Below are 15,668 nucleotides of genomic sequence, written 5' to 3'. Positions count from 1 at the left end.
TGTAAATGCTCACTATTTGCACTATCACAGTTTAATTGCCCGTTTATTACTGTTTTGTTATTATTCTGAATAGATTCTGGTCAACAATAGTCTTCCATTCTATTCTATCTTATCACTGGGTAACAAAATGTCTTGTTTTCTGTATTTGATTCTTTGTAATTGCTAAGTGTTGCTAATGTATGCTTTGGCAATGTAAGATGCACCTTATCATGCCAATAAAGCCCTTTTGAATTGAGAGAGAGAGAGAGAGAGAGAGAGAGAGAGAGAGAGAGAGAGAGAGAGAGAGAGAGAGAATTGGAACACTCTAAACAAACAAAAACATGAGGATCTACCCATCCAAAATGGAGATGTATTCTCTTTAGTCCAATAGAGAATAATAAACAGCAAAAACACATACAAGATAAACTACAAAGTTTAGAGTCAACCATAAAAGACTATCAGAACCCACTGGATTCCCCAATTACACTAAAAGAGCTACAGGACAAAATAAAATCACTAGAAAACAAGAAGGCCTGTGGTGTTGACGCCGGCATCCTGAACGAAATTATAAAATTCACCGACCTCAAATTCCAATTGGCCATACTAAAACTCTTTAACATTGTCCTTAGCTCGGGGATGTTCCCCAATAATTTGGAACCAAGGACTGATAACACCGCTCCACAAAAGTGGAGACAAATCTGATCCCAATAACTACCGTGGAATCTGTGTTAACAGCAACCTCGGGAAAATCCTCTGTATGATCATCAACAACAGACTCCTACATTTCCTCACTGAAAAGAATGTCCTGAGCAAATCCCAAATTGGCTTTTTACCAAATTATCGTACAACAGACCATATCTTCACCCTCAGCACCCTAATTGACAACCAAATAAACAAAAAGAAAGGCAAATTATTCTCCTGTTTTGTTGATTTCAAAAAAGCATTTGACTCAATATGGCACGAGGGTCTGCTTTACAAATGATTGGAAAGTGGTGTTGGAGGAAAAACCTATGACATCATAAACTCAATGTACACTAACAACAAGTGTGCTGTTAAGATTGTCAAAAAACACACACACTTCTTTCCCCAAAGCCGGGGGGTCAGACAGGGCTGCAGCTTGAGTCCGACCCTCTTCAACGTGTACATCAATGAACTAGCGAAAACATTAGAACAGTCTGCAGCACCTGGCATCACCCTAGTAGACACAGAAGTCTGCTGTTTGCAGACGATCTGGTGCTGCTGTCTCCAACCAAAGAAGGGCTACAACAGCACCTTGACCTTCTACACACATTTTCCCAGACCTGGGCTTTGACAGTGAACCTAACCAAGACAAAAATTATGATATTCCAAAAAGGACCCAGCCTCCCGCACCACAAATATAAATTCTATCTAGATACGATTGCCCTAGAACACACAAAAAAATATACCTACCTCGGACTAAACATCAGCACCACAGGTAACTTCAACAAAGCTGTGAACGACCTGAGAGACAAGGCAAGAAAGGCTTTTTATGCCATCAGAAGAAACATAAAGTTAGACATCCCAATTCAAATCTGGCTCAAAATATTGGACTCCGTTATAGAACCCATTTCCCTATTATGGTTGTGAAGTCTGGGGTCCACTTGCCAACCAAGATTTTACAAAATGGGGGAAACACCAAATTGAGACTCTGCATGCAGAATTCTGCAAAACCATTCTCCGTGTCCAATGGAATACACCAAACAATGCATGCAGAGCAGAATTAGGACGATACCCGCTAGTTATCAAAATTCAAAAGAGAGCATTTAAATTGTACTATCATCTAAAAGAAAGTGACCCTGACACGCTCCATAACAAAGCCCTCACCCGCAGAGAGACTGTAGAGAGATGTCCCCTTAGCCGCCACAGGCAGACCTGGCTCCCAAGAGAGGACAGACTGTGCACCCACTGCACACAAAAGGAGGTGGAAACAGAGCTGCACTTCCTAACCACCTGCCAACTATACGAAGACTGGGGGAAGTACCACAATGTGCAAACACAGCAGCACGCTTTGTGAACTGTTGTGACAAGAAAAGGATGGAAGATAATGGAACATAACCACCCTCAACCCAGAGCAGGATAGGCCCCGGGTCTGCCTCCTGCTCCTGCTGTATAGCTTTAAATACCTCTAATAAGAACAAAATCAGTGTTTACACAAGTTCCAAGTTTATTTGTATATTGTGTAACGTATCGGGTAATTACGTGTATTGGGGTGTTTCCGTGCTTGGCTAGGAACTGATATGTGTGGGTGTGTTCCTAGGGGGAAGGGGATATATGTGACCAGCGGCCGGGACGGAGGCCAGTCAGGCCAGGGTGGGCGAGCTGACCGGGTGGTTTAGAGCTAGCAGCGAAGCTAGCTGCTAGGAGCGTGTATTGTGAAGACAAGAATAAAAAGCCTGTACCAACTTCAAGTCTCCAGTTCCTTGGACAAATACCCACTTCGTTACATTGGTGTCAGACAGTAAAGCGGTAACGCCTCTGATTCGGCCGAGAGGGGAGAGGGTGAGAAGGAACGGCAAAAGAGACGGGTGGTGCGGCTTTTTGGCTCTAGAAACTAGCGCTAGTAAGTTAGCTACCAGGGGTGCTAACTGCTAACTGCTAGCTGCTAAAACCACGTGCGATGGTGCGCGGAGAATCAAGTATCTCCGGAGAATGGCCATCGGTGAACGGGAGGAAAGGAGAGCTGACGGCGGGGATCAGCTCGATGCTGGCGGGCATGGAGGCCCGTGTGTTGAGAGAGGTCGGACGGCTGGTGCAAGAGACTCCTGCCTGGGCAGTAGAGGTGATGCGGGCGCTGCGAGAAGTCATGCAGCGGGTGGACTTGATGAGCGCGGAGGTAATGCAGCGGGGAGAGCGGCCGGAAGAGCCACGGAAGAGACTGTGTTGGACCTGCAGAGAGCCGGGCCACGTGGCGAGGTGGTGCCGATGCGGTTCCGGGAGACGGACCGGGTATGCGGGACAACGACATGGACAGCAGGGAGCCTGCTGGGCATGTAGCGCGATCGGACATCTAGCCAGAGAGTGTCCAGAGGCTGTCGGAGATCGGGGGACAGCGGGAGAAGAGAGACGTGCAGGCGGCAGACAGGTGAGACTCTGCTGGACTTGCCAGTCACCGGAGCACTTGGCCAGGGACTGCACTGAGAGTGTGGAGGCCGGAGGTGAGACGCAGGCTGGGAAGAGCGTGAACAGCCAGAGGGAAGAGAGGGACATCGTCTGCAGCGTTGTTACAGTCTGGAGAGCGACGCTCGTGTCTCCGAGTGAGCGAGAGGGGTTACCGCCGGGGGAACCGGCCCAGCCTAACCGCTATACACCCCCTAACGTTGCACTGCGGAGAGCCGAGGGGAAGATCGACGCCGGTGGTGTTCGCTCTGCTGTCCTCAACCCTGGAGGAGGGGGACGGAAAAACGAGTGGAGAGCCGAGGGGAAGAACGACGCCGGTGGTGTTCGCTCTGCTGTCCTCAACCCTGGAGGAGGGGGACGGAAAAACGAGCGAGTGCGAGGCCGGGAGGACGACGCCAGGGTCAGCTGGAGAGTCGACGGGCGCGAGTGGAGACCGGAGGACGAGGATGTCGATCCGGTGCTCGTTCGTGCATTTGCTACTGGAACAAACAAAAAGGGGGGACCGAAAAGAGTGCTTCAGGGGAATTGGTGAAGCTGGGAAAAGGGGGGATGGAAATGGGGTTTAAAAGGGACTAAATGTGGGAAATGTGGGTTGAATTTAAATGTGTGAAAAAGAAAGGAAATAATGAAAACTAGACATTATGGAGTGCCTAATGGGAAACTAGACATTATGGGGGTACCTAATGGAAAACTAGACATTACGGAGTACCTAATGAAAACTGGACATTATGACGGGGTGCTGAAAAGAAAAGACTGTTGTTGGGGAATTATAATTTGATGTGGTGATGGGAAAAATATTGTGTTGGGTGTGTTTTGGTACAGGGGGATGTGTGTGGGTTGTGCATGTCGCGTGGAAGCGACATTAAATTTGTGTGGGGGATGTGTAACGTATCGGGTAATTACGTGTATTGGGGTGTTTCCGTGCTTGGCTAGGAACTGATATGTGTGGGTGTGTTCCTAGGGGGAAGGGGATATATGTGACCAGCGGCCGGGGCGGAGGCCAGTCAGGCCAGGGTGGGCGAGCTGACCGGGTGGTTTAGAGCTAGCAGCGAAGCTAGCTGCTAGGAGCGTGTATTGTGAAGACAAGAATAAAAAGCCTGTACCAACTTCAAGTCTCCAGTTCCTTGGACAAATACCCACTTCGTTACAATATCTTTAACTGTACGCACATTTTAACATTTTAACATTTAACGCTAACCCTCATTTTACACTTGCTTTGGCAATGTATATGTATGTTTCTCATGCCAATAAAGCCCCTTTGAATTGAATTGAATTGAATTGAGAGAGAGAGAGAGAGAGAGAGAGAGAGAGAGAGAGAGAGAGAGAGAGAGAGAGAGAGAGAGAGAGAGACCCACCTTCAAGGCAGGAAGAAGCCCCAGGGATATATTGTTATTCTGGGGGTTGATGCAGGTAAACCTCTCCTCGTTTTTGCGAGGTTTGGGTCGTACACTGAAGCCAAATGGTCTGAGGAGAAAAATCATCATATTTTATACAAGTGGTTCTCAACGTGGGGTCCGGGGACCACTGTCGAGTCAATCAATACATTTTCACTCACACCACCAGGGGTAAGGAGGTCCCAGTTTCCCAGCAATCTGATGAATCGTAAAACTTCAACATTATTTAATTTACAAGAAGTTAAGACAATTGGAGAATGTAGAAGAACGACCATTATGATCATTTATCTGTTATCTATTTGCCTACAATATAGACAGTCATCGATTTTGGTCGCAGAGACAATCGGGCGTCCATGGCCCTATACTAACAACAAAGGGGCCTTTGATATTAAACAGACAGACCTTCCCACCTTATCATATTGAGAAGCTAATGTATTAGACGATGACCAGAACTAATGACAGTAACTTTAATTGAACGTTAAAACCGAAATAACTTTACGTTGGGTTAGCAAAGTAACCGTTAGTTTAGCTAGTTTAGCTGAGAAAAGAATTTGATGGATGGAAAACTAGTGAATTTATTGTTAATTTACCGTTTTTCTCCTTCAGTTGAAGGCATGTTGCTGAGATAGGATATCAACACAACAAACTTGTAAGGCGCATGCGCAGGGCGGGTCTTCTCAAGAGTCCCCCCCCCCCCCCCCCCCCATGTTTGCATATTTCTGTCCTTTTCTGACATTTAACTTTTTGTCTATTGTGTTATGAGCACAGAAAATATTGTTGGAAAAAATGCTTCTAAAAAAAGCGAGAGTGGAAGCTTTTTTTCTTTCTTTTTTTTTTTTTTTCTTTTTTTTTTTTTAGCAGATATGTTGTGTTTCCGGGTCGCGGAGGTTTGCATGACGTTCCTCCAAAGTGAGTTGCTTGTCCAGCCAGCTGTTTGTCAAATCAACTCATCGCATCACAGTAACGCTAACGTTACCCGGTAAGATGAACGCCTTCATACTGTACTGTTAATGTCTTAATCTGTAAACACTGCTGTTCAGCTGTCTCCGTGTGCACGAACTCACTCTGGGCCTGATTCCAGTTTGATGAAAATTCCCCGCTAGGCTACTTAGCAGCTAGGCTAACGTTGGCTAGCATAATGGTTGCTGGTGGTGACAAGCTAACGCTACCAAGAAAAACAGCTGACAAATATTGCTGCCAGTACTGGTAGTGTTCTCTGATCCAGGTAGACAGACAAGAAGACAGCTAACGTTAGCAGCAGCTAGGCAAGTCAATTTTATTTGTTTATAGCCCTAATTCACAAGCATGTCTCATAGGGCTTTACAGAGAATATGTCTAACGCTAGCTAATTCTAGCTGAACACAACAATAATAATAACATGGTTGAACAATCTTATGTTAGAGAGAGACATCTAGCTAGCCCTTCTCAGGACGTTGGTATAACGTTCGTAGATACGACCTACGTGAATATACCAGCGTGAGAATAAGATAACTAATTCAGAGGGAGACTTTCAGTAGACCTGCCTGTATATTTGTTTGGAACAACTCGTATCTCGACATAGATTGGGAAAAGACTTGGTTATTGTCCTAGACAATTCTCTAATAAAGTAAGAGAAGTATCTCTGAAAATATTGCACAGGCGTTATCCTGTCAATTCAGTTATTGTAAAATACAAACTAAACATTGACCCTCTTGTTCCTTCTGTCACCTTGTTGATGAAACAGAAACTCACCTTTTATGGGACTGTACTACTCAGACCTTTTGGCAGTTACCTTAATATGTTGTTGAACAGGAAATTAGGTACTCAACTCAACTTTAAAATTGATTTTTTTTTTTTTTTTTTTTTTTTGATGAAATCCCCTCTAAAAAAATATATGTCTTCAACCTAATTTCTCTATTAGCAAAATTCCATATACATGCCAGCAAATTTGCAAAGCAGAAACCTAATCTTACTGTCTTCAAGTCATACTTAAAGTCGAGCTGAACCCAAAAATTACTTTTCTTTTCTTTTAGTTCAAATACCTGGGTATGCAGTAGGGTTGTGCGATGTCACAAAAATATCCATCGTGATTGTTTTACAGTGAAACATCGTTTTGAACGATGGCATCGTCATTTATGCCATCCGCCGCTGCAATGCACGTTAAAAGTAGGATAGCTAAGCTCTTCATGAGACCGACAGGCAGGCTACTACTGCACAGAGCCAGGCGACTCAAGCAGTGTGTAACAGCTAGCAGTAGCTGCTGTGCTCTCTCAACTCTCTCCAGTCTCCTCAACTCTCTCTTATTAGGTTCAAAAGTCCACGCGAATCTAACATTATATCCGCCAGTAATTCTGTCAGTTTTCTGCCAGCTAGTTAAATTCAACACACACGCACATGTTGTTGGTCAGGATCTGTAACGTTAACCTTAGCCTATTTGTTTTGCGCCGTTCAATATTGCTAGTGCTGTATCAACTTCAACTTTCACTTTGGAAACAGGCGAGTTAAATTCACAGTAGAAGACTTGTACTCACTTTGGGTTGTAAACAGGAAAGAACGTGAAGTTTCTTCTTTGTCTTAAAAGTTATCACAACAAAAGAACTGACTTCTCATGCGCGGGGGACGCCCCGGCATCATTAAACAAGCGCACCCAGTGCAGAGACACACTAGAGCGGGGGAGGGGAGGCTTCTCTGAGTCTGAACTGGGTGCGCTCGTTTAATGCCACCGGCGCGTCCCCCACGCGTCATGGTAAGTGGACTTTTTTATTATTAAAACGGCACACATTTATTTCAAACAGATAATTAATCACGATGATCCAATGTAGAAGGCTCAGAGGTCGATGGGGGGTCGGCCAATCACGATGGTCGATGCCATCGTCCATCGTGCCAACCCTAGTATGCAGTGCACCTATTTAATAATGTATGCAAAGAAAATCACAACAATCTAATTTCTTTAGTTTTTCACACTTTTTTACATCAAAAGTTCATTTTTCAAGATTTCATTGATAACAGTAATGTACAGTTTGCTGACGTCACCTAGTACTATCAAATTTCTACCCCATTTCAACCAATCATATCACGACATGCAGCTGTCAATCAAATCTTCATTTCAGGATAATTTTCTCTTCCAAATGAAGTAGAAAATGGCGCCTAGTGCCTGTCATCTGGCAGAATTCCTATCCCATAAACTAACTACTAACTTGGCCAATTGTTAGAAACATGAACAAAAAACTAAAACTATAATCTCTAAGAATGCAAAGAAATGTAACTGGCTCGTTAAAACGCGCATTCCAGGGATATCGTATTTACAGCAGCGATAATGGCGCGTGCATCCGAGAGCTTGGTTGTCGTCAGGGGTCGCACTTCGGAGATTCCAGGCCGACGTGCTGCTCTCTCCGCTCGGCAACACGAAGGCAGCTGGCTGCCTGCGGCTCGCTGAGCTCCACTCAGCCACTAACCTCGCGTCACCAGGCTCTTCCCGAGGGGAGCGCCACAACACACTAAATCCCACTCGATTTGGAGGCGGAACACACCAGGATTGGCCAAAGCCCAATCCAGTCCCCAGAATTGTCAAATAAAATCATCGACATGATACTATGACCCGCCTCTCAACCTGTCATTTTTTGACAAACTATGTTTTCACTTTTCAGTCTGAAACGGACTCATATGCACGTGAAGAAACGGGTTCAGTTCGACTTTAAAAGCATACCTGGATACACTAAAGTACTGCACAAACTCTAAAGCTGTGAAAACTAAAGCCTTGTCTATTGAATCTAGTCTCTCATATGCCTCCCTTTCTTTTCTTTCCTTTCTGTATTTTCTGTATGTATTATGTTGAATGGACTTTGCTTTACCTCAAACAGTTGTCTTGTAACCTCTATGTTGTGAACCTGTATTTTCGTATTGTGTAAATAAATTTGTAAAAAAAAAAAAAAAAACAGCGTGGGAAGGGCTAAAGAGAGCTAGCAGAGCGGGTGGTAGCTCTAGAAACACCAGAGCAATTTGGATGACGATGTTCAATTTTGAGCTAAAAGTTTTAGCTGCAGCAGGAGAGGCGGAGGATCTGATGATTAGTTCAACCAATCAATATGATTCATTCAACCAATCAATAAAACATTGTTGTTCCAGAGGGGAAATTAGCTTGGCAAACAACAGCCTCCACAAAAATACATACACAGGATACAAGACAATAAAAGCAATAACAGACTATAAAAGACAAGACACTGTAAAATAAATGTAACAATGCCTCTATATGCAAGAAGAACATTTGCTGCTGTGTAGACACATTATTTTTTAATCTTTTGGGGCAGTGGTTCTTAACATGGCGACCATGCAGTGCAGTGCCGAGAGCCCGCAATGCCAACGTTAGGTTTAGGCGTGGGGGGTGGAGAGGTTAGGGTTAGGGTCTGGGGGAGGTTAGGTTTAGGTGTCGTGGGAGAGGTTAGGTTTAGACGTGGGGGCTGGGAGAGGTTAGCTACAGCCGGCCCACCCACCGACACGCTGCACGCCGCCTCGCTCAGCTGGTTCTGCTTCTGGGCTGTCGGCACATAGATGGGGCACCCCACCAGGGGTCCTTGAGGAGGTTCCAGGAGGTCCACAGAAAACTTGATGAATAGATACAGTCAATGTCGCGTCATAGACGCTGGGGTAGCTGGCTGGGGGCGTGGTCAGGGTGTGGTAAATCCTCCCATTCTCCCCATTCAGCATAGTTAGCATTTAGCTGCTAGCCCAGCCCAGGCAGACAGGATCTGGGATTTAACCCCTGCAGTAAACGCACATCTGAACAGACATCTATGTACCTGCTCTACAATCCCCAATCCTGTAGTGTAGAGCCACAGCATTGTCCTTTGGTGAGTCACCCCTTTTGAGATATATGAGGGGTTTTACCCCACTCGAGTCGCGCGCATATTAACATAATAATACCATAATAACATTTTGTGGGTGTTCCCACACAGTACCTATTGTATTCAAGGATGTATTAAATTCAGCATTATTTCATTTACAAGTGAACATAGTTAGAGAATGTCGAAGAATGACTGTTTTGACCATAGTTTCTCTGTTATCTCTCTACCTACAACACAGCAAATCATGGAATTCTGGACTAAATCATATCTGACAATAAAACTACTGTCATATTTGGATTTGACAAAATCTCCTCAAATGGGGGTCTGTGGCTGTAATGTGGACTAAACTAGGTCCTTGATATGAAAAAAGTGTAGATGAATGTCAGTTTTAATTTGGGGTGTTGAATCTGTTAGGGTGTGTGTCCACATAGCGTTTATCAGTGTTTTTTTGTTTGTTTGTTTTTTGGTGTGGAAAAAGCGCTGACTGGAGCACTTTTTGTGAGGAGAACTAAAAGCGGATGAAAACGTCACCTGCTGCTAGCTCCCTAACCAGCTGGTTAAGCTTAGGACATACTCCAGGAAGGCAGCGCGAAGTGGCGCTCCGCAAACCAGGAGCGCACTCCGCGCTGGGGACGAGGGGTTCATGCTCAGGCTACATCTTCACTAAGCCGTTTTCAAAGACCCCGTAGTTGAAGCCTTCCCAGTCTACACTAGAGCAGGCTCCGAGCAGTCTGCGTCCATATTAGCTCATGCGAGACGCCCGCAATACGATGCTTACGGCGGGTTCACACACACGCCTAGAGCGACGCTTTAAGCAACGCCTAAGCAACGCATAAAATTTAGGCGTCCTTGTTAACAGAAGAGAGTGTTCACACATACCGCTGCCACGCTGCGCTGAAGCCACGCTCGCGCTGCGCCTACGCTGCGCTGCATTTATCGTTTAGGTGTCTGTTCTATTTTTCAGTGTCTAGGCGCGCTGAACTGTCAAGCTGGCTGTTGTTTCTGACGGACTTGGGCCATATTTTCTACCGAGTTTGCCCAAAAGGGAGGGTGGAGCGCAAATTAACGAGTGCATAGTAGGAGAGCTGTCCTTCATGTGTTCCTCTATTAACGTCTTTTCTGTCAGATGTATATATACCCCCCCTGTCTCAATGCATGTATCACTCATGGTGTTGATGACTCATAGTCACATGATTACCTGAGGGAAAATAACAATTACAGCCGGCCAGGAAATAGACAGACATCGTCACTTGCACATTACAATAAAAAAGAGGTTTATACCATGCTATAAATCAGATCTGAAAAGTGTAAAAAACCACTGCTCATGTGATCAGCGTAGCGCAGAGCGGGGCTTCAGTGTGGCGTCCTGTGTGAACGCAAATAGGCGCTTAGCGTGCATGAAGCAATGCCTATATGCCTAGGCGTAGCTTAAAGCGTAGCTTAAAGCGTAGCTTTAAGCGTCGCTCTAGGCGTGTGTGTGAACCCGCCATTACACTGCGCATGCGCATGCCTCTATGTTTAGTACTGGAGTCCACAACGAGAGGGCAGCAACTACGCCTACGTTCAACTCGAAGAAAAGAAGAAGAAGCAGCAAGCTGTCAGAAAACAGCGTTACCTTTATGATCTTTTAATAATGTTAGTACACACATAACTGTAGGCTATAGATCCCCGTTATGAGGCCAGTTTATCAAAAAATAAGCCTATTTTGAAATCGGACTTTTGAGGGCAGGGGATCCAGCCAGCACATTGACCATGCTAGCTGATGGAAGCTCAGAGCTGCTCGCTTCATCGACATATAATAAAGATTCATATTCATCTCAGTGGCCTGGACACATTTACGTCCGTGATACCGGGCGAAATGGTCTGTGCGGTTCTGTGGTGATTAGCTCATGTCTTTGTAGCATTATGATTATGATTTAATTCATTATGGAAGATATATGTTGGTTTAACAGATGCAAATGATTTCTTACATAGCCTCCATGTAAAGTCGACGCTATGGGCAGACCAATTGGGCTCTATAACATTATGTAACATGACGATCACATTTCAATAAATATAGTTTTTGCAGATTTGTTTCATGCTCTTCTGTATTGGACATTAAGCTGATACACACTTGTCTTGAGATAATTCCACCAAGCTCAGTTAAGAATATGGCTAGCTAATGTGTCATTGGAAAACATTTATCGATAGAGTGTAACACTTAACACAATCACATGTGTAGTCACTTTTTCACAGCAATAGCCTACTGTAGGCTACAGTCCAGTCCACCATGGTATGGGAAAGGAACCGTTGTTTGAATTATATTGAAATATATGGTATGGTGTAGTCTACAGTATGTAATGTATGCCGAATTTATACAGATATCACCATATTTCATTTCAATAAATATAAAGCATTGATTGGTCGGTTGTTTCGGCCGTCGTCATATCCTCTGGCCCAATCTTGGTGTGCCTCGTCTGGTCCAATCTTCGGTTCGTGTCATAGTTCGTGTTCACTCGACATCAACAATCTTTATCACATCTGATCATTTTATCCAACCTGCCTCTGACAACTAATGGGCTCCTTCTGCGATCATATTGTGATACATTCAGGTAGCCTACATGATTTACCGAAGTACATAGCACAATAACAACAAGGCTATTTGTTGGCAATTTTTATTGACAAAAGCATTAAAACAAGCCAATAACAATATAGATAGATCACTGGCAGATAGATGCATACAAATAGTTCAAAACAAATCTCTCAAAGTCTCAACACTGTTGGCATTTGACTTGTGTTATATCTGATGTTGAAACAACTGATTATCAGCAGTATTAATTAATACACAGGACAAGATGTTACTATCCCTTGTGCCAAAATCCGAGGAAAAACACATTTAGAAGCCCAATCCAGAATAAAACAAGCTAACAGGCTAACAAACTAATAAACAAGACACAAATCACCAGTTACCTACCCTAGCCAACAGCAGTATGAAGCATGTCATTGGGGTTTTCAAGTGGGCACCTTCCTTCACCGACGTTTCGTTAAGTTAGGCCCACGACACCTCAAGAAGGCTTAACGGTGTAAAGCTTCTGGCATACTCTTCGCGCCCAGCCAAGCGCATAGGGCGCGCGGCGATTATGACGTCATCGCACGGGGTGTGTCGGGGGGCGAGGCCTGAGCGCAGCGCGGCGCGTCCATGGAGATTTTTCTATCAGCGCGTCGGTTTTGCTGCCTGTGCCTGTGAGATCTCCGTGGTAGGCTATCAGTGGATATCTGCTGTGATTGAGTCCTCACCGTCGTAAAGTCGCCTTTTGAAGCATGAAGTTAGATTATAACGAACTAGTTGTGTGGCTTAGCCTTCCCAAATGTTGAGGGTCGTTTTTTAGAATTTAATACATAGAATTGGGAACGTTACATTCAATTTCATTCAGACTGCCTGGAGGAGCGAGCTGAGCACTGAGTATGTTCTGTTTTGGCCTGCGCAGAGTGCGTGCGCCCTCCTCGGAGCCCCGCCTCCAGCGTGTGCGCGAAGAGTATGCCAGAAGCTTAATCCAGCATCCTGGAAACACCCCCCTCCATGCTACCACCGCACAACTGCATATTACCTCACTATCTAAGCCTAGCTATCCAGGTCGGTTCGGTATGACATTCCTGACTACACCACCACTGTCAATGATTCAGCCCTGTTGATGCGGACCGTCAATCATGACCAACAACAAACAATCCCTAACTACACCACCACTGTCAATGATTCAGCCCTGTTGATGCGGACCGTTAATCATGACCAACAACAAACAATCAATCTGACCGTAGCGAGCTCCCCAGCTAGCATGTTTCCTCCTTATCCACAGCCATTCACTTGCTCGTTCTGCTGCCTGAGACATGTTGCTAACCGCAAGTTTCAGGCTCCGTCCCCGAATGCCCAACTCAGTTAGTAAGGCAATAACGGACTTTGCCACAAAACCACGGCAGCCCACCTCTACAGGCCGCACTCGAGCCCTCCAACCTCGCTGCTCTGCCTCTGCTGCCATTTCAGCATACCTAGCTTTCTTGTGCTCATAAGCCTCCTCAACTCGATCTTCCCACGGGACTGTGAGTTGGATAAAATAAACTCTCTTCTCTACCTCAGACCACAGTAACAAGCCTGGACGTAGCCGGGTGCTAACTATACTGTATATGCTGGGATGACTAGCTGTTCATTCAAGTCAACCCTCATTTCCCAGGCTCCACCTACACTTAGCTGCCCTAACTTGTGCCTGACCTTAATTGGTCTAATCAGCCCGTCTTCGTCTTTAAAACGGCTTTAACACTCCAAACAATAGAGGTAGTGTGGACAATAGGTGCAAACGAAGTGCAATACGGCCTAGTGTAGACATGGCTGTGCTGCTCAGAGCACCGCTGTTTATATAGTACTGTGAATGGCCCATGAGAAAGTCAATGAAACTCAATTAAAAGTCAATGAATGCCATTGTGTTCAGTAGACTGCGGTTTCACTCTCAAACGATCGTATCAGCACATGAATAGAATCGCCAATCTTGTTTTTATTGAATGTAAATAGGCCTAGATCTCTCTCTCTCAACACAGCACATTACTTGAAATGACTAAAAACGAACTGTTAGAAATCAAAGTTTACCACATGGGTCAAGAAATGTGATCAAAACATGGCTCAGTGTACCTCTTAATTTCATTTCTCTTCCTGTCTCCCTGCACAGTGGAGTGGTGCACTGCTAGAAAAATCTGGCCACCACGATGAGGCGTGATTTCTAACCCCACATAGGATAAGCAATAACCACGCCCTGTGGCGCTGGGATTGGCCAGGAGCATTGAAGCTTGGGACTAAAGCACCTGGGGTTTTTCATCTTTTAAAATAAAGATGTTTAAAAAACTATTGCTTGTTACATTTTCAGTGCTGTACCTTTTCTCTGGGTAAGAATTGAGCTTGAAATTAACGATATGATACATTATATTATATGAGCTATGAACGTGAACACAACACCGTTTATATTATTGCATGTTTTTGTAGATTGTGTAGGCTACATTGTGTAATTACAATTATTATACTTATTATTATTATTATTACTATGCTAAGGAAGGTAGGTGACCATAATTAATTTCAATGTCCGCTCTCGAAATCGCTGTCCGTTCTCAAGAGCTATTCAGTTGGTTCATGAAATCGCTGGGCTGCGTGCCCTCCAGTGTTGCTCCTGGCCAATCCCGGCGCCACAGGGCGTGGTTATTGCTTATCCTATGTGGGGTTAGAAATCACGCCACGATGACGTCATATTGGCCACACGGCCCTCACGTTTTGGAAGCGCGCCTGGAGTATGTCCGCCCTTTAGCCGTCATTGTGATTGGTCAGCTGAGAAAAGGCGGTTCACGTCACCCAGTGCTTTTCTGAAAAGTTTAACATTTCTCAGCTTTTGAAAGTGCTCCGCTCATGTGCTCATGTGCTCATTGGGTAGGGAACGCTAGGGACCAATATCAACCACCTGTGGACAGAGAGAGGGAGAGAGAGGGGCATGCTCACAATGGACCCAGCCCACCTTATTATTTGCCCATATAAGGACGCTTCCGCATAACGTCATTTTGTAATCGTTCTTCTGTTTTAGACCCGGAAGTAGATTACGCCTACCTTTATCATTTTTGGACTTGCCAAAAAGCTCTTTTCAAGCAAAACAAACAAACCGTTATAAAGTTTTAATATTTTTTCGGATGAGAACGTAACATTTAGTGCTGCACGATTTGGGGGAAAGGTGCGATTAGCGATTATGGTGGACAATATTGCAAGTTGCGATTGTGATTGCAATATAATAAATAAATGGTATCTATGGATGTGCCGGCATGAGTTTTTGAAGGTATGATAACCTTGAACAAAAATACCACGGTTTCACGTATCACAGACTAAAATACATGAAATATATTACATTTTAAAATATATTAAAACGAAATAAATAAAACAATTTGAAATAAAATTATCTTTCAAAAAAATAAAACACTTATAAAAAAATAGAAATTGCACTGTGTTACAGCACATAGAACATGGCTCAGACTGCAAAGTTAATTACATGTCTGTCCAGTAATACAATGATACACCCCGTTTATTTATTTTGTAGTGACAGATGGCCTTAAACGCCACACTCACGTGACTCTTCTTTTTTTTTGAGAGAGAGGCGAGGTAATGTGCATCTGCAGACTTTATCAAGGGACCATGAAGGCATCATGTGACAGGCTAGCTAGAAGCCTAGAGGTGCTGCTACTGGCAGCTGCGACAGTGTTTTCTCTGCTATCAACCTTGTTAATCTCGCTATTTTCTTCATCACAGCGCGTCATTACCCACTGTGCACTTAAAAGTTCT

General features: G+C 44.5%; 1 protein-coding gene across 1 annotated transcript in view; it reads left to right on the top strand.

Annotated features, from left to right (window-relative positions):
• The first annotated feature begins 5,405 nt into the window (after nucleotides 1–5,405).
• The window catches only part of srp54 (signal recognition particle 54), a 36,803-nt gene continuing 26,540 nt past the window's right edge, over nucleotides 5,406–15,668 (top strand). Inside the window, exon 1 of the mRNA XM_083633765.1 lies at nucleotides 5,406–5,490. The gene's annotated coding sequence lies outside the window, so the exon portion shown is untranslated. The remainder of the gene's footprint in view (nucleotides 5,491–15,668) is intronic.

Source organism: Poromitra crassiceps (assembly GCF_964638095.1).
Source record: "Poromitra crassiceps genome assembly, chromosome: 3".
NCBI classification, from domain to species: Eukaryota; Metazoa; Chordata; class Actinopteri; order Beryciformes; family Melamphaidae; genus Poromitra; species Poromitra crassiceps.
The sequence above is the reverse complement of the archived record's forward strand: the minus strand, read 5'-3'. Positions and strand labels throughout refer to the sequence as shown.